Source organism: Phacochoerus africanus, chromosome 1, assembly GCF_016906955.1.
Source record: "Phacochoerus africanus isolate WHEZ1 chromosome 1, ROS_Pafr_v1, whole genome shotgun sequence".
Classification (NCBI taxonomy): domain Eukaryota; kingdom Metazoa; phylum Chordata; class Mammalia; order Artiodactyla; family Suidae; genus Phacochoerus; species Phacochoerus africanus.
In genome coordinates this window covers 199,613,956-199,641,179 of record NC_062544.1, presented here as the reverse complement: position 1 = coordinate 199,641,179, position 27,224 = coordinate 199,613,956, and positions in this window count along the sequence as shown.

The following is a 27,224-nucleotide window of genomic DNA, read 5'->3' as shown; positions in this document are numbered from 1 at the left end:
AAAGATGCTTTGGAGTTTGGGAAGAGAAAACCAAGGAAAAGCAGCCATGAAATTTTCAATTTCTTCCACAGAACAGATAGTTCCAAGGATTATGAGTTCACAGCCAGAAAGGACAATCTGGAAATAAGCCCTAGGATTATATGCTAAATTTGCATGCTTGCTCTGTTTTCGTATTCTGTGTGATATCTTCCTTAAAAAAGGACTCAGTTTTCCCACCATAATGTTAATAGTGCTTCACTAATACAATGTCAGAATTTAACACATAATGGTATTAGAAATAGTTCAAATCATTTAATTTACTGAATCATTAGCATTCTTTAAGCTGTCTTCCATAAGAACAAGAATTTTTTCTATTGGTAAACCACTAACTTTTCAAAACCTTGGTGAAAGCTGCCCACTGTAAGGCCATGACATCAAAGACATCATATTTGTATCCCCATTACTATGCAACATCAGACTAGCGGTCTTATAAATTCCTCATGTTTGCCAAACACATTACATGGAAGATCATAGTGTTAATTTGGAAAGGGAAACAGTTTTATGGCATCTAAAGGACTGAAAAAATTACCTCTAATCCTTTTGGGAATCAAAGAGGCAATAAAGTGAAATTGAGTGCAGAAAGACTGACATTGTAAATCCATTTACTACCAAGCCTTGTTTACTCAAGGATTTATTCGTGCCAGTAACTAGTCACCAAAGCTTAATAGCATGACTTTACCAGAATTTCATTTAAAGAAGTGTCTGATATTTTTCACAAATAGTGTTCAGCTGATTAAAGCCTAATTACACATATTGAATTAAAGGTGTGAGTACATAATAAAATGTTCTAGCTAAAAGGAATCTGTGCTGGTGTTTGATTTCCAGCTAGTAATTTGGCTGGAATAAAATGGAAACAAGAAAGCAGAATTGTTTAAAAGGTGCAGCTTTATGACAACATGCCTTTCTAAAACTGGAGGAAAAAATAGACAAATATACTCTGCACTTTATAAATGGCACGTGCTGAAATCTAAAAGTCTTTTTGATTACCCAACATTTATAATAATAATAATACAAACCACACTCACAGAGGCCAACAGCCAGAAAAAACATATTTCCATTTTAACGCCTTCAGATGATCAAAGCATCAGCTTAATATAATCAGCTGAAATCCATTTACCCGCAAGCTTGCCACTGTGCTCAGGGACTGCTTTCCCTTCCAGCCCTATCTATTCTGGAACAGGTGCTATACTAGTAAATTAATTAGTCTGTGGAGAAGCACCTTGTTCTCCATCTCTGCAGGCCTCTTGTGGGTCAGGGCCTTGAGGACTTCGCCATCTGGGCAGAGTTTCCCCCAGAGAAACAATCAAAGCCCACAGATTGCAGCCTACAGAGGAAGGTTCAGATGACAATTAACCTTATTAGGCCTCATTTTTTACAGTTTATAGTGTGTCAACATGTTGGCTCCATAAATAAAGTTACATCAAATAGGTGGAAAGAAATAGTTTCTCCTCTTATTGAAAGTTATAAAACCTTCCAGAAATGAAATATAATATTTAAGAGAAGTGGTATCATTTATAAAGGTCCAAATGTTAGGATTATTGGGTAGGAAGCTAGATTTCAAATAAAGTCATGAAAAAAACTATCACCCAGTTCTTCTAGATGTAAATTCTGAAGGAGAGAAACTTCCTTTTTTTTCTTTTCAGGTCTTTAAAATTTTTCTCTCGGGCTTCATGTTTCCTATACATGTGGTTTTGTAACATTTAGCTAACTTAAGAAATACATGTTTCTTTCAAAAAATTGTATTTTTGCTCCTTTTCCCCAACCACGGTTATGCATATATGATTCTGTTGTCCCGGGAATACAAAATAAAACCAATCAAGACAATTAACATCTACAGCTTGTCACAAAATTAACAGATATTTAAGCCTACATTTTTAATCAGAGTAAGCTTAATTAAACACTTCACAAATGACTTTGCAGCCTGGCACAAAAAATGCCCACTTTTTTTTTTTTAGTCTTTAAGCATAATTTAAAAGAGAATCTACTAACAGATTATCACAGATTCTTGTGAGAAGACTCCAAGAGTTCTTGTTTATTTTTGTCCTTTAATATGTGACAGGGTTCTGGGCCTCAGCATCTTCAATTCTATGACATGATTCTGAGTTAAGGTTTTAAACTTGGGAAAGATAACTTCCCTGTTGGCTTCTCCCTCTTTTGCAGCTTCCTTAGACAGTTCCAGTGGGGCCTCGCGAGTCACCACTGGGTTAATGATGTGTTTGGAAGCTCACTGACAGTGCAAGCAGCTTTGTCTTCTCACGTATCCCCTGTGTTGATTCACATGTAAGTTGAAAATATTTGCAAACTTGAGCTGTTTGACATTAAAGCCCAGGAAACTCATTTGATTCTGTCTAAAGATAGTCCTGTGGGATTAGAAGTGATGGAATAAAAGAAAAAAAAAAACTTCATAAGATGTAGATTTTTTTAAATAGCTTTAAAAAAATAGAAGCAGACTTGATATTGCCATTCCATTCAAAACAAATTTCCACTGAAGCTACCTCTGGAACTTGGATATAATGTGTTTGGCTTGGAATTTATCCAATTATGGTATAATGCTTTTGTTATGTAAGGGCATAAATGAAATTGGAGACAGTGAAAACTTTACTTGTCCTTCTAGTTTTGGTCAGAAGAAAATCTGAAAAATTAAGAATAGAGGAATAACCTTAATGTACATGAGCACTCTTATTTAGTATATGTCTTTCTGTTATTAAATACATAGTCATCATACTGATCAGAAATATTAGTTTACATCTAACCTTATTTCAATTGCTTTTTAGGCATGATTTGTTATCTTGACTCTATTTTTGCAAGCATAATTGTGATGGAAAGCTTAGAGTCATTTATTAACAACTCGAAGCTGGGCGGGACCATGAAGTTAAGGTATCCACCTTGGTAAGGAAGAAAGGCTGGAACAGCCTCTGACAAAACAGTGCCCTCTAGTGGACATACAAACACCTGGAGTCAAAGCAATTCTCTCCATGGAGTTGGGTCAGGAGTTGGGAATCTGGGCACATAAAGGTGTCTTACTATTACTGGACATTCAGAAAAAGAAGAGCAACATCTAGGGTAATCCCAAAAACTAGGGGCGCATGCTTCACTCACACAGTAAGCATTGTTGAAGGCCCACCATGAGCCAGCACTGGTGCTATATGAGTGAGATATAAAGACGAATAAAGAGAATCCCTGCCCTCGAGCAGCTCATGGAGTAACATAATCATATTTGGGATTCCCACTGTAGTGCAACAGGATTGGAGGCATCTTGGGAGCACTAGGACACAGGTTTGATCCCCATCCCAGTGCAGTATTGTAAGGATCTGGCATTGCTGTAGCTGTAGCTTAGGTCGCAATTTTGGCTCCTGATCTCTGGCCTGGGAACTCCATATGCCTTGGGGCCTCCAGAAATGAAAAAGGAAAAAAAAATCATATTTGGGAATAGCAAGTATAGAAAGGAGAGAAAATAGATAGGAAGTGAGGCTAGGTCTCCAATGGAGAAAAATGTGGACATTTTTACATAGGCTCTTTAAAAAAAAAATGTTAAACCCAACCAGGCTACCAATCATTGAAGTAGTTCTTGAGTATCTATGATAGGTCCATCCCCCAAATCATCTTCTTAAGCTAGCAAAAGACAAAACTAGATAAACTCTGCTCTCTATATCCCAGGACCTATTTGCACTATTATCATGCAGAAAGAGCTGGAGATTTTTGTACCAGAAAGATCAGGGATTGTGCAGTTGTTTGAGTCATCAGGAATGGGGGTCTGGAGGGACACATTTCAGAGCCCACTATGCTCCCTAAAAGACACCCTCCCATGAAGTCATCCCATGGACTTCCTGGTAGGAGTACGTAAGAGTCCCAGGGTGGGCAGGCATGAAAGGATCAACCTCAAACTTGAGATGTGCATGATCACTAACTGGGCATTCAAATAAATAAATAAAGCATGGGTGACTATGTCCCCTTCAGCATTAATCACATCCTATTTTTACCTTAAACCCAAAAAAGTCCATTATAGTAATATGTACCTTGATGCTATGTTGTACACATGTATGTTGTTATGTATCACTGAGTCATAAAAGCTGGCGATAGTACCAGGCAAATGGAAGCAAAGCAGTTGCTCTGGTAAATAAATGAAAGAGACACAGATAGAAGCGAATAAGAAAGAAAACAAATGGCAAATGTAATTGGTAAAAGTCTGCCTATGATCCTCCCTGATGAAAACTTTCTTTGGTGTTCCCATTGTGGCTCAGTGGAAACAAATCTAACTAGCATCCATGAGGACACAGGTTCGATTCCTGGCCTCACTCAGTGGGTTAAGGATCCGGCATTGCCATGAGCTGTGGTGTGGGTCACAAATGCGGCTCAGATCTGGTGTTTCTGTGGCTGTGGTGTAGACCACCAGCTACAGCTCTGATTCGACATCTAGCCTGGGAAGCCTGGGAACCATATACTGCATGTGCAGCCCTAAAAAGACACACACAAACCAAAAAAACAAAAAAGTTTCTTTAATCCCTGGTTTAATCATTCCAACTTCTATGTGACACAAATGAACCCTATACATATTTCCATCACAATACCTGTTACACTCCGATGCACTTTGTTTATATACTTGTCACATTTTACTAGATACATTTTTCAGACCTCCTGGAAGCCAAAGACCATGTCATTTACTATTGTATCCCCAGTTCTCTATTGTGCCTAGAATAATGCCTATCACAAAATAGTCACTGATTGGGTTACTACTCAAAATATGTACTATTTTGAAAGGAATATATTATATCATTATCCAGATTTCACTAGATAAGTATAAGAAGATAGTTTATAAAAATTTATATATGAAATTATCGAATAGAAAAATTGTAACTTTGCCAACAAAAAATCTTTTGAAAGTGCCATTAAAAGCTTATTAAAAATGCAAAATAAATGAAAAATAAGAAAACCTAATGTTGGCAGGACTGTGGAGAATGTGACATATACAAGAGTGTACATTATTGTGAAAATGTGGTTTAACTTTAGAGAAAAGCAATCTAGACAAGCATTGTTCATGTTCTTGATCTAGGCATTTTATTTGGGAATATAAATCTCACAATGAAGACTCCAAAAAGACACAGAAAAACAGAGAAGGTGTTCTTAATATCTCTTGGAATAACAAAAAAATTAAGAAAGAAAGGTGGAGAAAGAAAAGGAAATTTTAAATGAAGAGAGAGAGTGGAAGAAAGGAAGAAGGCAAGGAAAGGAGGGAGAGGGAGATATGGAAATAAGTCACCAAGAAAAAAGAAATAGAAAAGGAAACTAACATTACAACATAGGAGAAAACACTACATAATCAATTAAAAAATAAACATGCATACTAGACAGATATATGAGGATATATATATACACATATATATCTATATATGTATCCATATATATCCAATATATATCCATATTTATAAGTTAATATTTAATATTTATTGCTGTATTTAAGACTTAGAACAAGCCTGCTTGGCAGATTACTTTGTACAATATCTCACAGCTTAAATTTGCAAAAATAAACATTTCAAAAATTCAAAAGAAAAAAGTCCTCTAAATACCATTGTAAAAATACACTTTATATGTCAAAAGACAATTTTTAGTGATAAAAGCATTTAGAATTCAAAACTCATTTTTTAATTCCATCCACCAGAAATCATAAACATTAATAAGAGCTTCTGATTTGGCTGGCATTTTACCAGAGTTAGGGTGAAAATGGAGCATGGGATGACTATATAAAAAGGACTTTAACAAGGAAAAATATTTCTACTCTCTTAAACGAATATATGGGCTTGGGGGCAGGTCGGGGGGAAGGTGTTGACAAGATCTTAGCCTTCTTTTCTGAAAGTCTTCTGGTCTATACCAACAGAGAGAAGCCCCAAACTGTCTCCATTAACCTCTGATCATAGCATGAGGTGAAGGGAATCATACAAACTGAGAATATTTAAATATTCTCTCTGCATAAAAGCTGTTTAGCTGCTGGAATCATTTCCTCTCACTGTCCCTGAGCTAAAGAAGTGGGTCGATCAGCAGGGGAGGTGAACAGATGCAGCTGGAGAGGAAGAGAGGCTCGGGGGAATCATATTTGAGCAACCGTAGGGGATGAGATGCCACAGAGGAGAGTTTACAGAAGCAGCTGGAAGAATGGAGAAACAGAGGGAAGGGGCTCAGTGAGGCAAAAGCAAGGGACATGATGCGCTCAGAGAAACTCACAGCTTGCAATACTCCCTAAATATCTGCACAGAGTGAGGAAGACACTTACTCCCAAGGGGAACGTAGGTAATTTCCCCCTTTCCATTACAGCCTGCAGAAAAATTTAACACACATTTCAATCTTCCATTTGCCCCTTTTGGGCCTTCATGTCCTCTGGGATCAAGGCCCACCAAAGATACCTATCCCTGCTGGCAATTCTTCTATTGTATCCTCATTTCCCAAAGGGTAAAGCCATTCATCTATATTAGGCCTTGACCATGAAAAATGCTGGAGATGCTCAGTGCTATTATTCTCTTAACGGCAGCAGGGATTCACGCTCCCCACCGTCCACAGGTGAATGCTACCTCCTGCTTCCTGCCATTCAGGAAAATCCAAATGACCAAGAATCAAGATTACTGAAAGTCGAGAATTCTTGGGCAATAGAGAGATTAGAACACATTTTGTAAATGAGAGTGAATAACATATTAACACTCTTCAGAAGACCTTTCAAAAAAAATAGTCCTTTGCATTAATATATGGCCTTATTTACTGTCAATTAATACATACTTTATATTTATTATCTTTAATTTTTAAAGCTGGAATTTTAGGAAGTGTTTTAATATACTATTCCCAAATTCCCTTGTCAGAGGTATAGTACATCCTTTAGAACAATTGTTATCTGTACACATATATAAAAATTCCTGCTCTTTGTCTTGTGAGTCTTTAGCTCTTCTAATTTCTGACAGTGCCTTCAGCACCTAGGACAGTGCTGCATTTCACCTCAACCCAGGTATTTGAAAGAATAAATGGTACCATATTGAGGGGCAGAGCTCCACTGCAGAACTCTATGTATTTCAGAACTCTAAAAGGCTAGTCTTCAGGATAAAGGTAAAAGGCAAAATCACTCCTTTAAAAATTTTTAAGTAGCAACTATTTTGCCTGTCTCTTATTTTAATTATAGGATTTTGGAGGGTAGCCTAATCTCAAGTAATCACAAAAAGCACAATAACCAAACATAAACACATGTTAATTTTCAAGGAACCTTTCTCCAAAGAGCTTTATATGAATATACCATTATGCTCCTTTCACTTCCCTGTGAACCAAGGTTACTAACATTTTTTCCTTTTACAAATAGCAAATGAAAAACTCGAGAGGAGAACAGAGATAGGTAATAATATTTGTTGAACATTAAAAATATGCCTGATTAATTACTGATTCTTTTTTCTCACATTATCTTAATGTTTACAATAATCCTAAAAAAATAAGTATTTTTGTTTAGACAAGGGAACCGAAGCTCAGAAAACCTTAACCAACTGATCCAAGAGGCCCAGACAATCTAAGAGGCTCTACTAACCAGGACTACTAATTTTGAGTGACTTTGTATGTTTATTGTTACCAAGTCTCTGCCACACACACCACACACACACACGCACAAAGGCAAAGACTCACGATCAGTTAACATAAGAACAACAACCAAACGATGAATGCTAAGAGCAAAACACAATGTTCTCTGGATGGCAGAAATAAGTATAAAATTATAGAAATAGTGCATCACCTCATGAAAATCAGGCTCAGAAACTATCAAATGGGAAGTCTTGAAGGTCATTTTAGATGGAGCAATTAAAACACAGCTCTTAAGCATGAGACCCTACAGGTAGATTTCAGTCTAATTGTTTAAGGCATAGAACTCTAAGATTCATTTTTCTGACTTCTCCAACAGTTACCAAATCTTCCCTTTGTACTATCCTAGATTTTTTTTTAAATGCCTACTGTAGGTTTTACATTCTTTAATTACATGGCAGCCTCTCCTAGAAGTTCACAACCAAATACCACCCTGCTTCCCACACACCCTCCCCAAAAGGAAAGACTGATAAATGTATGCAAAATTATGCATTTGTTTATTCTTCTGGGATGATATTTCATAACTTTCTCCAGACTTTCAAAAAGATATGCAACTATAAAAGTTAAGAACTTCTGCTCTGGGCTCTGAGACCCATCTCCACATGTCCTCTGGCCCTCAATAAATATCTGACCAATACATGAGTGGAATGCATTCAATGGGAGTCTAGAAGAAAACCTAAAGTCCTATCTATGCTCTTTGACCTCTGAGAACTTCATAGACATTAAATAGTTCTCTTTTAGAGATAGTTCAGCATTATGTTGAGAGGATGAGCTTTAGAGCTTTCTGCCCAGGTCCTAATTTAAACTCTAACACTTAACAATTGTGTGACCTTGGTCAATCCACATAGCTCTTTAAGCCTCAGTTTCCTTATCTCTGAAATGGAAAGTAATAATAATAGGAGCTACTTAATATAGCTGATCTAGTTGGGTAATGAAAGAATGTGTTTAAAGTGCTTGGCATGTAGCAGCACACAGTGACTGTTAGTGACAGGGGTGGCATTGGTGGTGGTGGTGATCATAGCACCAGAATTCCCCTGTAACTCTCCTTTATACCTGGAACATAAATCCAGATAATATTAGTGTTGTAGTACAGCAAAGCCTATATTTGTTTACTCAACACATTATTTATTGAATATCTACAATTGCTTTGTCTGATAAGTGGCATAGGATGAAATTCTCACACACACAAAACTTAAAAGTAAAAATGTCATATTTGAACTTTTGGAGGTTTGTGGCTGGGAATTTTTCTCTTAGTGTTGGGTTTCTTCTTAGCTTTTCCCTTAATGCTTCTAAGCAAATAATATCAGCTTTACTGAGATGTCTCTGACAAGGATGAGAAGGAGGGAAATATCCTCCTAGGTGGTTCAGGCCAGTACATTTCCTTTCCAGTGGCGTTCTTACTGGGAAAAATGACTTGGATCTGTCCTTGAAAATTTAAACTGGTTTCCTTTTGAAAAGGCAATGTTTCTAGCTCATTGGGCTTTGTAATGTTTTTACTGCTGTATGATTTTTTAAAATTATTCTGTATACTTTTTTATAATGATTTTTATTTTTTCCATTATAGCTGGTTTACAGTGTTCTGTCAGTTTTCTACTGTACAGCATGGTGATCCAGTCACACATACATGTATACATTCTTTTTTCTCACATTATCATGCTCCACCATAAGTGACTAGACATAGTTTCCACTGTTATACAGCAGTATCTCAAATTATTCTACATAATTTTAATTCTAAAACACTGAGGAGCAGTTGTGCTGGCAAACTGTATAAACACTAAATAAATAAACATTCTGACAAGTTTAAAAAACTTGATGGCTGCTAATAAGTGTTGTGAGAGATACACAGAAAATCTGGCAGCTGAATTTTACATTTTATTAAGTAATTCTGGTAAAGAATTTTAACCTGGTGATACATATCTGTCTGCTTATTTATATATAATTACAGATGCACAGTAAGTTACATTAATTTATAAAACCCATACTGAAGATGGCATGCTTTGGGCCTAAAAAATCAAAAGCCCATTTACAAACAATAAATTCAAAGGCAAAAAAATATGCATATATTAAAAAGAAACTCTTGTATAAAAGAATCAGAAAAAAAGAGAAAAAAAAAGAATCAGAAAACCTCAGATTCATAATAACTAACAAGATTTGAATGAAGTGGATTCAGTTGCTGCATTTCTCATTCTAACTCTGAGCCTTCCCTCATGGAGTTTTAGCTAGTGTATCAGACCTTTCTGCAGTGGGGTAATAATTGACGGCAGGCTGACACACAGCCCAAGGAGAGCTCTGTCAGGAGATCTCCTGGGCCTGGGGATCAGTGTGCTTAAAATTAGGATTTGATAGAGTTAACATTTGCCCTTGAGCAGATGGTTTTGAACACTCTGTCAACACTGCCAGTGATTACTGCAAACAGATTCTTCGTCCCAGAGGGATAGAAGTGAAGTGCTTTCTAGCTCCCAAGTCTCATCTAAGAGGTGTAAACCGTATCATTTCCAGGGTTTTCTCTCAGCTGTGAGAAGCACAAATGATTCCCACACCATGCAGCCAGAGTCGTGACTTAATCAAGAGCCTTTACTGGCCTGGGGAGGGAAGTACAGACTGGCTGAACTTAAATTTAACCTAACTTCTTCTATCTACTATTCCTGAAATATTTTAGGTTTTATGAAATTTCTTTTTATAAGTTATCAGAGTGAGGGATTAACCACAGTTAGGCCAACACAAAAGTGCAGAAGGAGGGGTGGGAGAATTGGGAAGATCTGTGAGTACTTTGGAATACTCAGAAGTTCAAAGTTTTCAGAGTAAAACCCACCTACCAGTAATTTATTTTCAATCTGAGCAAATTCGTTTTGGGGAGGAAGTGACTCTTCAAAAGAAAAGCATTACCCATTGCTATTGAGTGAACTAGTTTAAAGAATTAGGAAATGAAATCATCAATGATGAGAGATCATGGAAAGCATCTTGCAAGATTCTTATCCTTACAGTGGAAGGAACCAGTAGGATCAGAGGATGGCATGGCAACTGCAACATCACTCAGGAAGTATTTCCAAGGCTTGCTCTCTGCCTAGCATGGCATTGTAGGAATACCAGTTGCTAAATGGCCTCTGCTCCAAGTAAGAGGGACCACAGAATTCAAAAACAGAATCTCTACTCATAGAACCTCTGCTATGGAAGTAGATGATACAGGACCTCGTATCTACAATTATTACAACTTCATTATGAGAAAGTCAAGTACAAAGGGAATACTTCGATTCCCACCCTCTGGAAAAGGCTGCTTAAGGTGCCTGGTCCTGCCTGTCAGTTGATCTTTTCGTGGCTGCTTCTTACTCTTACTTCGAGGAACAATGCCTCCCAGAACAACTGAGACTGCCAACACCAACAAGCAAAGAGGCTTTTTTTTTTTTTTTTTTTAAGTAGAAGGAAGTGTGTGAGAAGCAAAGCTTAAAGATCCACAAATCTAGACCCTGGCTTTCATGCTAAAGGTTTATAACCTCCCCTGTCATTATATCATCTTGCCTTGATGTTCTGAACACCTGCACTATTAAATTCTTTTCTTGGGTTTTTTTTAATAAGAAAAAATTAACAAAGTAAAATTTGTTGACAGTGTTCACAGTCAACGCAGTGGGTGTTCCACCTATGCGCTGTCACATTTTTCATGTTCATTTCTGCAGGTGCTAAATACATGCTGACAACAACATATGTTACCAATCTTAAATGTTTTTTTTTTTAACTCGTAATTAAGGAGTGCTCACAGCTTGAAGAAAAAAATAATACAGGTGAAAGCTGCCTCTGCCCAAAGACTTCTCTTATTTATTTTTCTTCTACCATTTACATAGTTCTTGAATGCAGTATAAAGGAAAAAGCTCCTAAAATTATTATCTATATAAGCAGTAGCCATAAAACAAATTTGTAACAATGCTGAAAACATATGAGCTCAGTTCCTCTCTGACAAAATCCCACTTATTCCTTCCTTGTTTTTTTTTTAACTTTTTTCTCGGCTTTTCACTGCTCTTGCTCCTTTTAATAAGACAGTTAGGGGTCCTGGGAAATCATATAAACCCTCCTAAAGTATTTAGTTGTAGAAACATTCTCTAAGTGGAATATAAATTCTTTGATCCTTTTGCTACTGTGTAGATGATCACTTCTGCATCGTTAAATAATGAGTGGGAAATGATTATAATTTTATCCTATGAATTTTGGAGATAATTTCTTTTTATTGGCCATTCAGGGACTTTATAACAGCTTCCATATTCCTCTTCCAGGGATCAGTGATGGCAGTGATTGATGATGTTTTTATCAACAAGTATTATTACACTATTCTCTGGCAGCTGCTAAGAGTTTAGATGTGTTTTCCAAAGGCAAGGAAGTAAAAATCATAGGGGGCACGCAATTGCTCTACTTGCGGCCCCCATCTCCTCTATATTCCTGGCAATCAGCCAAGCTCAGTACCCCCCCTAAGAGCCTCTTCTCCTTTCCCACCACCTTTAGGAAACTGAGTGTAATCAGGATGTCTCCTCCTTAGAAGGCCTTTCTTGAAGAGCTTCACCACAGAACTTGGACACACGGCCCTGCTTTGTGTGCTCTGAGACAGTGGTCACTATCATAAGTTACCTTTATAAAAGTGCTTGTTTATTGTTTATTTCTCTGAATAAAATGTAAGTCCCAGGAGATCATGAACTAGGCATCTGCCTTGTCTGCATCTAGCACAGATCCCAGCACAGAGTAAATTCTCAATAAGTATTTTTTAATAAATTAATAAGTTGCTTAACAAAGATATATGATATCAAGACTCCTTCCCCTGGATATACTGATTCAATAGGACTAAGGTGAAGCCAAAAACCTAGAGAAAAGCATCTCAGGTGATTGGGATGATCAGACAAATATGAGAATCACTTTTTTAGTGCCTTGCTACTCACCAAGTCCTTGGACGAGCAGCATCAGCATCACCAGGGAGCTTGTCAGAGACGCAGATTCTTAGGCCTGTCCCTGACCCACTGAGTCAGAACCTGCATTAACAAGATCCCTCATGATCTGTGCACTGAAGTTTCAGAAGCCCTGCCCAGGTGCACATATTTCTGGACTAAGTCTCCCCTGCCTTTGAAGTATAGACATGACACATCACGAAGATACTTGGGCAAGGACTCTTACCTATACCTGGGGGCAGGAATGAGTGCGCTCTATCCAGAAATTACAGCTCAATTCATCCAATTGCCCCAAGTGAACATATCATTTCTAGACTAGCAATTTTCATAGTGTGGGTCCCAGACCAGGAGCATTAGTATCACCTGGAAACATTAGGAATAAAAATTCTCTGGCTCCATCTCAGATCTATCGAATTAGAAACTCTGAGGGAGAGGCCCCAGCAATCTGCCTTTTAACCAGCTCTCCAGGTGGAATTCTGATTCATACTAGAGTTTGAGAACCATGGTTCTAGACCAGAAGTTCCCAGCCTTTGCTGTGCATGAAAATCACCTGGGGAAGTTTTAGAAATCCCAGAGCCTACACCATACCCAGGCCAACTAAAGAGGAATTTATGAAAACAGCACCTAGGTTTCAGTAACCTTTACACCTTCTCAGTTGCTACTGATGGCAGTCAAAGCTGGAAAGCAAGTTGTAGCCACAATCAGATCCACCTGGTGTCTTGGCAATAGTCACCAATAGAAGCATGGATAACTGGAAGCAAGGTAGATTAAGACAGTAGTTCTTGGACTTCAGATACATGAGCATCTCACCTGGAGGGCTTGTTAAAACACAGATTCCTAGGTTCCATTCTCAGAGTTTGTGAGTCAGCAGGTCTGGGAAGGGCAGAGACTGTAGTTCTACCAAGTTCCCCACTGTTACCAATACAGCTAGACCATAAAATATACTCTGTATTCTTCCAACTCAGTCAGGCTATGGAGATCATAGATCACTAAACCTAGCCGCTTTAAGCCAATATGTTCAGTATTTTTGAACCCTATAAACTGTTCCCCCTTCAAAATCTCATAGTCAGTAACTGCAGAGGACATGGTGAACAGATATATTGAGAATCAGATAGGTATGGGTTCAGATCTTGGCTCCGCCTCTTTAATCAACCTGTTTAATCTTCCTGCATCTCCAGCTAGTGATCTATGAAACAGGAAGAGGACTCACAAGCTGTGGTTCTAATCCGTATCTGGCCTTTACTATCTGTTTTTCAGGTGGTGGGGCTGGGGGAGTTACTCACTCACTTCTTTGCATCTCAGCTGTGTCCTAATAACTTTATGACTCCTCAGGGTTGTTTGGAGGAGTAAATGAGTTAGGCCTAGATAAAGTAACTTCCCTTAAGAATACACAGTTCTCCAATAATTGGGGAACTAGGATTTAAATTTAAGCAGATCTGACTTTCCAGCCTACTAATGAACTGCCAATGGTCAAACCCAGTGGCCTTTTTCTAGGTTCTCATTTCCCTTGGTCTCCCTGAGAGAGTAGTCATTAATAGTACTTGACTACTCTCTCCTTGAAAGTTTCCTCTCTCTGGGTTTATTTCACAGCATTACCCTGTTCTTTTTCTTACCACTTTGATTCTTTCTTATATCTCCGAACAGGCATTCTAAACATTGACCCCTCTCCTAAATGCTACTCTTCTTCCAATTGCCTAATGGGCATCTCTGCCTTGATTTGGCCAGACACTCAAAAGCAGTATGCCTCACCCTAGCTCATTCCTCTCCCTCATTTACTTTTATTAGTGGCACCACTAGCTCCCCTGACACTCAGGTTCAAAGCTTCAGAGGCATTTAGTTAGTTTGGAGTTCCTACTTATGGTCACCCTTCTCATAAATCACACTCCTTTTCTAAAAGGTCCTTAATGTAATGCCACTTCTCATCAGCAATGTGGCCAATAAAAATTATAGACAAAACATCTGTAATTTTTTTTCTCAGAATTACATGAAAAATTATTCATCACCTCTCTTTAATTTAGACCTTTGGATATATAATGCCCTGTGCTCTATTTGTTGTTTTTAAGAGGAACCATATAGGAAACTATCTTCTCACATATGATGATGCTTGTCTTACCAGAAAAAGCCACTCACACAGTCACCAAAACACATATACTTAAACTGATGTAAGTGTTGAGTGCTCAGAAACACTAGCTGGCCATAGTAGTTGGGAGACTTAAACTCATAACCCAGTTGCACCATGATAGGACGTATCGTGCATATTCACCCACTATTCTTTAAAATAATTATTTCCAAATTGTTCAAAATTTCTGAAAAAATCCATTCAATGATGAATGAAATACATTATCTTTAAGGTCTAAGAACATCAAGATACACCTTTAAATTATGAGAATTTAAACTGTTTTAATGATACAGTTTAGCTAAATAAATTATTTTTAAACTCTGTAAGTCCAAAGTTAGGGCCCAGGGTCTAACCTCCCTTCCCTTAACTGATACTTAAAATTACAGAGCTCTCTGGACAAGCTATTTATTATGCGTGAGCTTCTAATTATTTAGCAATAATCGTAATGTACTGTCAGAGAGTTCAGTGAAGTCTTAAGAGAAATTGATTTCTAAAAACATTCCCATGTTCAGATTGACACTCTGAAATTTTTGGCCAAAAAAACCAGTTTTTATCACTAACTTGTTCTGGGGCTAGTCCCAGATTTGAGGAAGCCAACCGTACAATTAAACTGACTCTGCTGGCCTATAATATAGTATTTTACTGGGAGATAAGGATACACACTAAACATGAAGTATAATTCACCAATGGTATACAACTGGTTTTTAGGAGCCCAAACTAAATCACTTGGAATTTTGCCAAATTCAAAAAAAAGGAAAAAAAAAAGCCATAACAATCTTCTTTCTGCTAAGAATAATTATGTGAAATGTTCCCAGTGGGGTTGCCACCTTATTAAGTACCCAATTGTGATCCACGGCTGCTAGGGACTGGCTTAAAATGTGATGAATGCTTTGTACAAGATCTATAGAAAGGACAAGGAAAGTTAAAGGGATATGTTATTTGAAAACATAAATGCAGCTGAAGTTCAGGACCTCTGTATGAGAGTACATCTTTAATGTAATTATTAGGAATTACCATACTTCCATAATGCTGAAGAATGGCTATCACCATCTACTTTTATTACTTCTATATATTTATGTCTAGATCTACTCTAAAAGGCAATACCAAGAAATGATGCTGCAAATTTAATTATTTTACTATTATTTAAGAAACCAAATGTCAATCACTATGAACATCTTTTACAAGGCTCAACCTTTAAAAAAATTAATTCATGACATTCTGCAGGAATAAGCTAGTATTTTAGTCACTACAAAGGGTTAAAATACAGATGCTGTGAATGAAATGCATAATCCTTAAGGCCTTAGAGCATTAAGACATATCTGCTCCTTAGGGTCCATCTTTGTCCATAATCAATTTCTTCCCTTGGAGAACATTAATTGTCTCTAATGATAGCTTTCCATCAATACATCCTTGATCTTAAAAGGCCTGTACAGCTTTTTCCTTTATTCAATCAAATCATCTCTACAATTGCCCCCCTTTAGTAAGATAATACCTTTTAAGCCTTGTATTTTAATATAAAAAATAAGAGGTAGCTGCAAATTCTAATGGAAGTGCTAACATTTGAGAACCAGGATGATGGCTTCCATTATCCTAAATAATGTTTGAAGATTATAGAAAGCACTGTGTTTCAAAAGGTGGAAACTAATCCACCACTTTCAAATTATTCCTTGTATAAAAATCTGTTCTCATATTAGGATTTTTTTTTTGCCCCAGTGATGGCTCTGTATATTTAAATATCTGAATATGAAAGATAATTTTTCAGCACTAAAAAAGGCAAATAATTGCTATTTATAAGGACAACATGCTGAATAATTCAAGGAATTGACAACTTTAAACACCAAAGCCTTTTATTTTGTTATTCCTCTGATAAGCCATTCCCACACTCTTCACTAAAACCACAACTCTAATCAGTAGTTAAGAAAATTATTTAATTTCATGACAGAAAAAAAAAGGACCTCAGGAGCTTTGTGGCCCACCAACAATATCTTGCTTTCCCCACCCATTTGCCTTCTTCAAACATGCTTTTCTAAAGGTGTGGAAATTCAATATATATTCTAAAGGTGTGTCATTCTATTGATTTGATTTGTTTCCATTCAAATAGAGGATTGCTCTTGTACTGCTTTATCTAGGTTACCCAGGACAAATCTGTGTTTCTGTCCATGGCCTAACAACAGCTTCTGCAGAGACTGCCCTAATATTTATAATAGGTAAGGAACCTTGAGAAGAGACACTGATAGGACAAAAGCTGTCTACCCTACAGAATTCTTCTTCGGATAATTTCTATATTCAGTGGGAACATAGCAAAATTTCCATGCTGCATATAAAGTATCATTCTTATCACTGCAAGGTTAGGAAGCCCTTCTCGCCAGTCCTGGCTTACATGTGCGCTTTCTCTCTTACAAAAAAATCTGCCAGTATTCTAGGAAATAGATGAAGTGACTCTGGAATGTAATTAACTGCAAAGCCTGAGTGATTAAAAAAACCGATTAAAAGAAAATCACAGACACAATGCAGAAAAGAACTTATTCACTGAAAAAAAAAAGGTGAGAGGGAGGTAAACAGAAAAATTGCTAAGGAAATTCTTAAGGTTTCTCTAGCAATATGTAAAATTCTAGGTGCTAAATTTACTTCGTGAATTAAAATACAAGCAATATTTCATAAATACATTAGCTGCAAAAAGAACAGCAAAAGAAATATTAGAATTCTATATGGGGGGGAAATGTGTATATGTAGGTAGATAATATCACCTTAACAAATATCAAACCTAAACAAAACACACACAAAAGTGAGACCAGTTAACAACCAAGATAAGAGATGAAAATTGCCACTGAAGCAGATCAACTTTATTCAATGCCCTGATAAGCACCTATTTGCTCTTCCCCATTATGCTTTCTTAGTATTTATAAATTATCATTTAATTATGCTGGCAAGTGGTAATTGTCAAATAAAGCTCAGATAGGCATAAGCCCTCAGGCTGCACATGACAGAAAAATATCTGTTAAAGCTGGGCTGATTCACACGCTTAGGAAATAATTTCCTTTCTTCTTTTTATCCTTGCCAACAAATTATATGAACTGGCACTTTATGCTTTGTAGGCATTTTGAAGTCTATGCAGATTACAGAAAAGAAAAATTAGTTGTTTCAATATCTACCGTTCCTAAATTATTCTGCTGATTTAAGACATCACGTATGGAGAGAACAAAAGAGTGCAAAGATCAAGAAATTCAAACCTTCATCTACTTATATTTTATGCTCAGGGTCATTTTCAATTGAGGAAATCAAGATTTGGAGAATTATTTTACATACTGTATAATGGATTTTACATAAAGTAGGAATTGGAACATGACATTCATCCCATTAGGAGAGATACAGAAATCTCTTTTTCCTTAAGTCTCTTACTACTTAGGTTTAATTAGTACCCATCCACCCCACCTCTTTTGTATTGAGTATTATAATTTTTTTTCCCCAGCTAGTTGCAGCATTCCAGCTGTGGAGCATAAACACAAATAGAGGATTATAATGCATACAAAAAGATAAGTTGAACACCAAGAGGCAATTTAATTTACATCTAATATTTAGATAGAATGTTGCATTTTGGTTACATGTGTAGAGTCATGTGTGAATTATTTTTATTTGCAAGGTTGAGCAGAGAAGGCACAGAGAACTATTCATCTCGGCATCTTTTGCTAGGAGAGGGCTGGGGCTGGGCAAGAGAAAGCAAAACTATTAAAAAAAAAAAAAAACCTAAGCAAATTCAAGTTCCTGCTGTGAGCAAAGTCAGTACCACCTCTTCTCTTGTCATTCCTCTTCTTCCCTGTGTGCCAGACACCCTGGGCTATGTCTGGGGTCTTAAAAGTGGCACATTCCCTCCTGCCTTGGTGTTTGCACATGTTCTTTTCACCGCTTGGGAAGTTTTTTTTACTTCAACCCCTCTTCATCTCCAATTTGCTCAATCTACTTAAGTCCTACCCATTCAAACATCCTTTCCCTAGGAGAGCTTTCTCTGACCCCTACTCCCAGCTCCAGATAAGATCATATGGTGTTATAATATATCCTCATATCCCTTATTACAGTTTAAGAAAAGAAGAATGCAAATATAAAGCACTTATTATGTTCTAACAAAAACTTCACGGCAGCCTTGTAGAGGAAGATGATGAGGCACAGAAACATTAAATCTCTTGCCCAAGATTCCATAGTTAGTAAATGGTGGAGCCAGGACCCAACTCAAGTCTGGGTCCAGAGTGTGTGCTCTCAGCCACTGCTTCTTACTGCCATATTGAATCTCACAGTTATCTAGCTACTATACGTCAACTTCCCTCATCCTCATCCCCAGACATTATCTGGGAAGTGCCATGAAGCCAGTAATCATGTTTATTTTGCTCAAGCCTGATCCATAATAGGAATTTAATAAATAATTATTGAATCAATGACTGAACATTTAGCTCAAAATAAAGACATAGTTTGGAAGCTGAAGATTGCTGCATGTCTCAGTTATTTTAGCTGCCAACACAGTTCCTCCCTATTTATAACCTGTCTACTTTCTTAATCCTGTGAGGTGACTTGGCCTAGCAGACAGAACCATATGTATCTTTGCTTCAGTGAGTAAGATGCTTTTGTTTTTGTTTTTGTTTGTTAATGGCTTACTTCCTTTTATTGTAAGGCTGTAAGTAAAAGTTGAAAAGTCATTGATACTTTAAAGCATATAAATCTACAAAAAATGTAATTTCCATAGATGTTTTACTTTGAGACTGAGTAGATATCGAAGTTAGTAGCATGTATTTTAATATCAACTCAAAAATACTCTGAATGCACAGAAACATCGGTACATTTGGCATATTATGCAGCCAGAACACAGAGTGCACCCCAGGTACAATCTGTATATCATTAATGTTTATTCAGAGTCAACAAGAATGCTAACAACGTTTCGCCAAAATGTGTAACTCATATTTGAGTATGCAGTTTAGCCTTGAATAATTCAATTCTTTATATCTGAAAATGAACACTACTCATTTGAAAACTTAGCCATTTTCCTGGGTTTGCTTTGCTTGTGCATACTTTTAGAGCATTTTAGTCCATGATGTGGACTATTCAGTAAGCGATGCAAATTTTCTTTTTAAAAAGGAAATAAAATCCTTTTTAGTAATCAAAATATAAAAACACATCCAGACTGGCATTTGGGAAACTGAACAGCACCTCAATTCAGGCAGCCCTTTTTAAATGAGATTTTCCCACACAGGCTTTTAATTGAGAATTGCAAAGCTAAACTGCATTCGTATCTTCGTATTCAATGGTTTTCAGCTACTTATTTATTTCCATCAGCATTACTCTAACCCAGTCAAAAACTTGTCTAAATCGAAGTCGCCATTTTCAAAGAATATTTTGCATCTTCTGTATTACATTGTTTCTGCCACTTTAATCTATTCAGAACATTGTTGTAGCATTGAAGTACTTTCCATTATAATTAGAAACTTAGCTTTTTAAAAAATAAAGCATTTACTTCTCATTTCCATAAAAACAAAACACAACAAAATAAAAATCTCTTCTATTTGAAAGGTGAAGGAACCAAGGCATGGAAAATTAAATGCCTTGCCTCAAAAAGTAAAAATGAAGAAACTGGCCAACGACAAGTCATTTTGCTTTAAAAAAGAGTTGTTTCTGTACAATCACAGATATTCACATGGTTTATCTAGAAGGGCAGTGCAAATACACTATCAGTAGGGCCATCAATAAAAAGTAAATTCTTTTTATCTAAAATTCTGATATTAATGCATTTCAAATCATCTCTTTCCCTCTTCTCCTCCCTCTCCTTTTTCTCCTCCTTCTTCTGTACCATGGCTAGCAGGTAATACTCTGGATGACCCCAAGGCCTATGACACTGGTGAGTATATTCTGATTCTTCAGAAAAAGAATAAGATGAGTATCATTTGAGAATTAATCATAGCATAATTAAGCATAAGATTATCTTCCAGGATTCTGCATTCTTGCCACCATATGTAGATATGCACTAATTCTTTTTCACTAGACTGAGGGTTCTGGGAACTAACAAATCAAATTTCTAAATTTTGTAACTAATAGAATAGTGTGTCCTTACAAATCACCAAATAGGATATTGGGGAGAAAGTGTAAGAAAATAAAACTAATATTTAGAGGAAGAGACAGAGCAAATCCACAGATATTTCAATCTACTTTTCTAATCAATGTTCTGTTTATTGATTGAAATATTATCAAATTCTAAAAATACATAATTTATGCAACTGCAACTCCCCCTTGGCCAACTTCAAAGCTTTTAGTACATGGCATAACCATCAATACACTAGAAGCTAAATAAATATCTGTTGAGCTAAATAATATCTATGGCTGTTTTCTGAATGCAAAAAAACATTCTAGCACCATCCAATAAAAATATAATGTGGGAAGTTCCCATTGCGGCACAGCAGAAATGAATCTGACTAGTATCCATTGAGATGTGGGTTCGCTCCCTAGCCTCACTCAGTGGGTTAAGGATCCAGCATTGCTCTGAACTGTGGTGTAGGCTGCAGACACAGCTCAGATCCCAAGTTGCTACGGCTGTGGTATAGGTTGGCAGCTGTAGCTACGATTTGACCCCTAGCCTGGGAACTTCCATATGCTGCAGGTATGGCCCTAAAAAGCAAAATAATAATAATGATGATGATGATGATGATAATAATAATAATGATAATGTGAACCTTGTATGTAATTCTAAATGTTCTAGGAGCCACATTAAAAAAGTAAAGAGAAATAGGTGGAATTGATTTTGATAATACACTTCATATAACCATGGTCCCTTAATCACTCAATTTTGAAATATTGTAATTATCGTTTATCTCTCTTCCTTTAATCCTACACTATATAATTCCAAAATTTTTCCAATTCTGCCTCCAAAATGAATCTCATCTTTATTTCCATCTCTGTACTCTCATAGACTTAGAGCATTATTCATCTGACCATTCTGGGACTGTGGCCATCCATAAGTGTCCAATCTTCTGTTACTATAAGAGTAATGCTAATTAAAGACCAGTATTCTGAAAACTACAAGGCATTGATGAAGGATATTGAAGATGATACAAACAGATGGAAAGATATACTATGCTCTTGGATTGGAAGAACCAACACTGTCAAAATGACTATACTACCCAAGATAATCTATAGACTCAATGCAAGCCCTATCAAACTGCCAATGGCATTTTTCACAGAATTAGAACAAAAATTTTTTAAATTTGTATGGAAACACAAAAGACCCTGAATAGCCAAAGACTATTGAGAAAGAAAAACAGGGCTGGAGGAATCAGGCTCCCTTACTTCAGACTTTACTATAAAGCTAAAGTCATCAAGAAAGTATGGTATTGGCATAAAAACAGAAATATATATCAGTGGAACAGGATAGAAAGCTCAGAAGTAAACCCAAGAACCTATGGCCAACTAATCTACGACAAAGGCTGCAAGAATATACAATGGAGAAAAGACATCCTCTTCAATAAATGGTACTGGGAAACTGCACAGCTACATGTAAAAGAATGAAATTAGAACACTTTCTAACACCATACACAAAAATAAACTCAAAATGTATTAAAGACCTAAACATAAGACTGGATACTATAAAACCCTTAGAGGAAAACATAGGCAGAACACTCTTTGACATAAAATGTAACTATATCTTTCTTGATCCACCTCCTAGAGTAACGAAAAATAAAAACAAAATAAACAAATTAGACCTAGTTAAACCTAAAAGCTTTTTCACAGCAAAGGAAATCATAAAAAAACAAAAAGATAACCCATAGAATGGGAGAAAACCTTTGCAAATGAAGCAACTAGTAAGGGATGAAGCTTCAAAATTTGCCAATAATTCATGCAACTCAATATACAAAAATAATCAAATAACGGGCAGAAAACCTAAATAGACACTTCTCCAAAGAAGACATACAGATGGCCAGACACATGAAAAGCTGCTGAATACTGCTAATTATTAGAGAAATGCAAATCAAAACTACAATGAGGTAGTTAGTATGGCCATGATCAAAAAATCTACAAACAATAAATGCTGGGGAAGGTGTGGAGAAAAGAGAACCCTCCTACACTTTTGGTGGGAATGTAAGCAGGTGCAACCACTACGGAGAACTTATGGAGCTCCCTCAGAAAAAATAAATGTAGAACTACCATACGATCCAGAAATCTTACTCCCAGGCATCTATCCAGAGAAAATCATAATTTAAAAAGATTGCATGCACCCCAGTGTACATCACAGCATTATTTACAATAGCCAAGACATGGAAGCAACCTAAATGTCCATTTTTTATCCAGTAGAGGACTGGATAAAGAAGATGTGGTAAATATATACAATGGAATGTTACTCAGCCATAAAAAGAATGAAATAATGCCATTTGCAGCAATATGGATGGACTTAGAAATTATCATACTAAGTGAAATAAGTCAAAGATAAATATCATATAAGGTCACTACTATGTGGAATATAACAAAGATGATACAAAAGAACTTACCAAACAGAAAAAGACTCAAAGATTTTGAAACCAAATTTATGCTTACCAAAGGGAAAACATGGGACAGGAGGGATAAATTAGGGGGTTGGAATCGACATATACACACTACTATATACAAAATAGATAAGTAACAAAGACCTACTTATAGCACCAGGTAATCTACTCAATACTGTGTAATAACCTATATGGGAAAAGAATCTGAAAAGGAATTGATATATACACACACACACACACACACACACACACACACACACACATATATACACACACACACACGTATAGCCAATTTACTTTGCTGTACACCTGAAACTAATATAACTTTCTAAGTCAACTATACTTCAATAAAATCTACTTTTTTAAAAAAGACTCATTTAGAGTCTTTAATTAGGATACTAATTAGATAGGTGACCTACTGAAATGTAGTTTGGAAAACTTTACCCCTTGTTCATGATCCTTTGATGTGAGGATTTTCAACAAACATAGGATATAATCCTAACCATAACTCTGTGGTTATCAGAGCCCTCAACAATATGAGCCTAACTTACTATTAGCTTACTAACTTATATTAAACTACTATATCTTACTTAGACTTAAACTTAGACTCACTGTTCCATATCAATGACTTTTCCTGTTCTTGGCACGTCTAGTCTTTCATCCTGGAATAGTCTTCAAAATGAAACTTGGACCCCATTCTGTGAAACTTTTTTAGACCCATCTAATTATCAATTCAATAAATGTTTTATGATAGCCTTTTCCGTGTACCAAACATTAAGCCACACATTTGAGATTTTAAAAAAATCTTTCCTGAAAGATTGGCAAGTGATGTTTATAGTATAATATGATAAATGCCATAAACAACACGTGAACAAGGTGGTTTTCAAAGGCTAGGGGGGACAAAAATTCTGCTGGTATAGAGGAAAAATACAAAAGATATTATAGAGGAGGTGATATTTGAGAAGGTGTCTTGAAGGATTAATATTAATTGGCCAGGTAGAGAAGAAGGGAATAATGTTCCTGATAGATGAAACTCACTATTCAAAGGGCACAAAAGTAAATGACAGGGGAAGGGAAAACAGATTAGGATTACTAAAGAAAGGATGATACTTAAAATATTTAATAACCAGTGGGGCAAGTGTAGTGACCAATCACAATTGACAGTGGTCTTACCTGTGTGTACCAGCTAACTATCAATCCAGAAAAAAAAAAAGCCTATGAAGGTGCTTAGCAGGAAGGACTAGGTCAATAACATATTATTAGGGCTATAAAAATGATTTGAACTTATTTCAGTAGATATGAGGGAACCATTGAAAGGTTTTAGACAAGTGAAAGTCATGTTATCAACTAGATTTTAGAAAGATCAATCAGCCAACTTACAGCAGCTAGCTTTGAAGGACAAGAAATAAAAGGCTGAGACAACAGTTAGATGATTGTAGTAGTCTGGATAAGAGATGAAACATAGTGAACTGAAACCAAAGCTGTGAAGACAGAGATAAAAGATCAAAATAAATGCATATTTAGGAGATCAAAAATCACAGGATTTGATGAGCAATTGAACATGAGGAATGGGAGGCTGATGGAAAGATAAATGATGCATTTGAGGTTCTTAGTGTGGAAAACTGATGCATGGTGATGCCATCAAACCAAACAGAATATAAAAAGGAGGAAAAGTTCCATTTTGTACATACAGTGTTTAAAATATCTGAGGAACACAGTGGAGTATGTCTAGAAGATAGCTATAAATAGGAGACTAGAATTCAGGAAAGAGAAACATCTGAGTGTTAGAGCTCATTTTGTGACGGTTGAAATAAAGAAAATAAATGAGTTTTCCTAGGGTAAGAAGAGAAAGAAAGGGAATGACAGAAGGTGAAGTCAGTTTAAGGGATGGGAAGAAAAAAAGTGTTCTGCCTTGGATTTATAGACATAAGTTTTCTTCAGTAGATCTTAAGACTCTGAGGGGGATAAATTGTATCTGTTTTATCTTTGGGTACCTTTAATGTTCACTAAGAGTGTTTGGCACCTAGTAAGTTTGCATGCACACACACAAAATGTTGAGTTAAGTTTCATCTTAAAACTCTTGGTAATAATACATATTTTATAGGACATTTTATTAGAGCACACTGCCTCACTGTATCATTGCATGTGAAAATAGGCTCCTCGGAATTCCTTCGAAATTCAACCACAACCTTTGAATACTTTTCCTCTGAACTAATGGTCATGAAGACAGTGGTTCATCATTCAACAATACATTCATAGAGGAGCTTCTGAAGGGTTCATAAATGAAATGATTATTCCACCTCTCTCATCTCTGATGAGAGAGAATGTGATGTAATGAAAAGGTTCAGATACACCTGCTTTGCCATTTCTTGGTGTACGGCACATACTCGGCAAGTTATTTCACCCCCTTGAGTCTGTTTGCTCATCTGTAAAACAGATAATGTGACCTACTCCTTAGGGTCAGTGATGATAACTAAGTGCAATCATGCAGGTAAAAGCACCAAACTCACTTCATTTAGTAAGGTGGTCATCTTTAGTAAAAAATAAAACATTATTTTTTCTTTGGATAAATTATTAGGAAAAAGAAAAGATATTTCCCAGAAAAGTAATAGGAAGATATTAGTTACTTCATAAGTAAAATTCACACTAAGAAGGGATATTTGCAATGGGATTCATAAAAACATAGCATAAAGTTTTCAAATATGACAGAAGGAGGCATGAGCTTCTATCTTACCAATTTCAGAAAATCACTGAAATAGTTCTCTTTCAAATGATTACTTTGACTGATCTGAGCACAACAGTGTCTCTTACAGTAGCAGAAGAACAGGCTAGAACCAGATAATATAAGGGCTTAGGTAAAAATAAAGGAAATCAATTGAATTCCAAATTTGTGCAAACCAATGTGTTAGATGCCAAGACAAAAATGCAAGACCCTCTGCCTTCACCTGAAAAAGTCCTGGGCCCCAGAAGTACCATGATCACTGTTTAGTTTGGGGGGCAGGATTTGTGGTGGAGCGTTTTTTTTTTGTTTTTTTTTTTGTTGTTGTTGTTGTTGTTTTTTTTGATTTCCTTGTTTTCCAAGCACCAATGGAAAAGTCAACTTCCCTTCCCTGTTACTATAAGGAAAAACATAAGAAGCCATGGTAAAGTATATACACAGTCAGGATCATCAAAACCCATGGACATTTATTTGGTAACCTCTAAAGTGTCTTGGTCACATTTAATTATTTCAGTAGGAAAGAGGTCAAAACCTCTAAAATTGAATAAAGGTGAAAATTAAGACCAAAGTAATAGCAATCTTATATAAGTGACTTGCTCACAAAGTAAAAAGTACTAGATGGAGGTCTGCAAATAGAGAGAAAGATATTATAGTACTAAGACAATCATGGGCTTTTGCAGTAGGCAATGTGGGTTCCAGTCCCAGCTCTAGCCTTTACCAGCTGATTGATTCTAGGTTTCTTCAACTGAAAAAAATCTCTTAACACAATTAGCATTTTTCTATTAGTATACTATTTCTGTTAGCACACTATTATGTATGAAAGTGCTTTGTAAACTGTAAAGAATTATGCCAGTGTGAGCTTAGGTCAGTGAGAGCAGCACCATAAGGATTCTGACTCACTAGCAGCTGTCCTGTCCATTTGTACCTTTGTTTGATTAGTAGAAACTTGAAATTGTCTAGTCATCAGAATAGACTGCTCAAAAACAAAGAAACTTCTTCAAAAGTTCTAGTTTTCTTAGGTTTTCTTAACAGTCCTGCAACCAAACCTACAACCCCAGCCAAGAGAAATACTTATAGATTTTTGGTCCCCAATTTAAAGTTGAGACTAACCATGGGAAGTGTTAGGATTATGAGGGAATGAAACAGGTTCCTTATAATGTTTAAACATCCCCCTAGGATGTGAATGTCCAGTGTAAAACATTTCTGACATAAGGTTATGGTAATATTAAAATACCTTCTATGCACCAATGTATTTCTTTATGTGTGTGGGTTTCCTTACAGTCTTTTTGGGAAAAGTTTATTATGAAATATTTCTGATA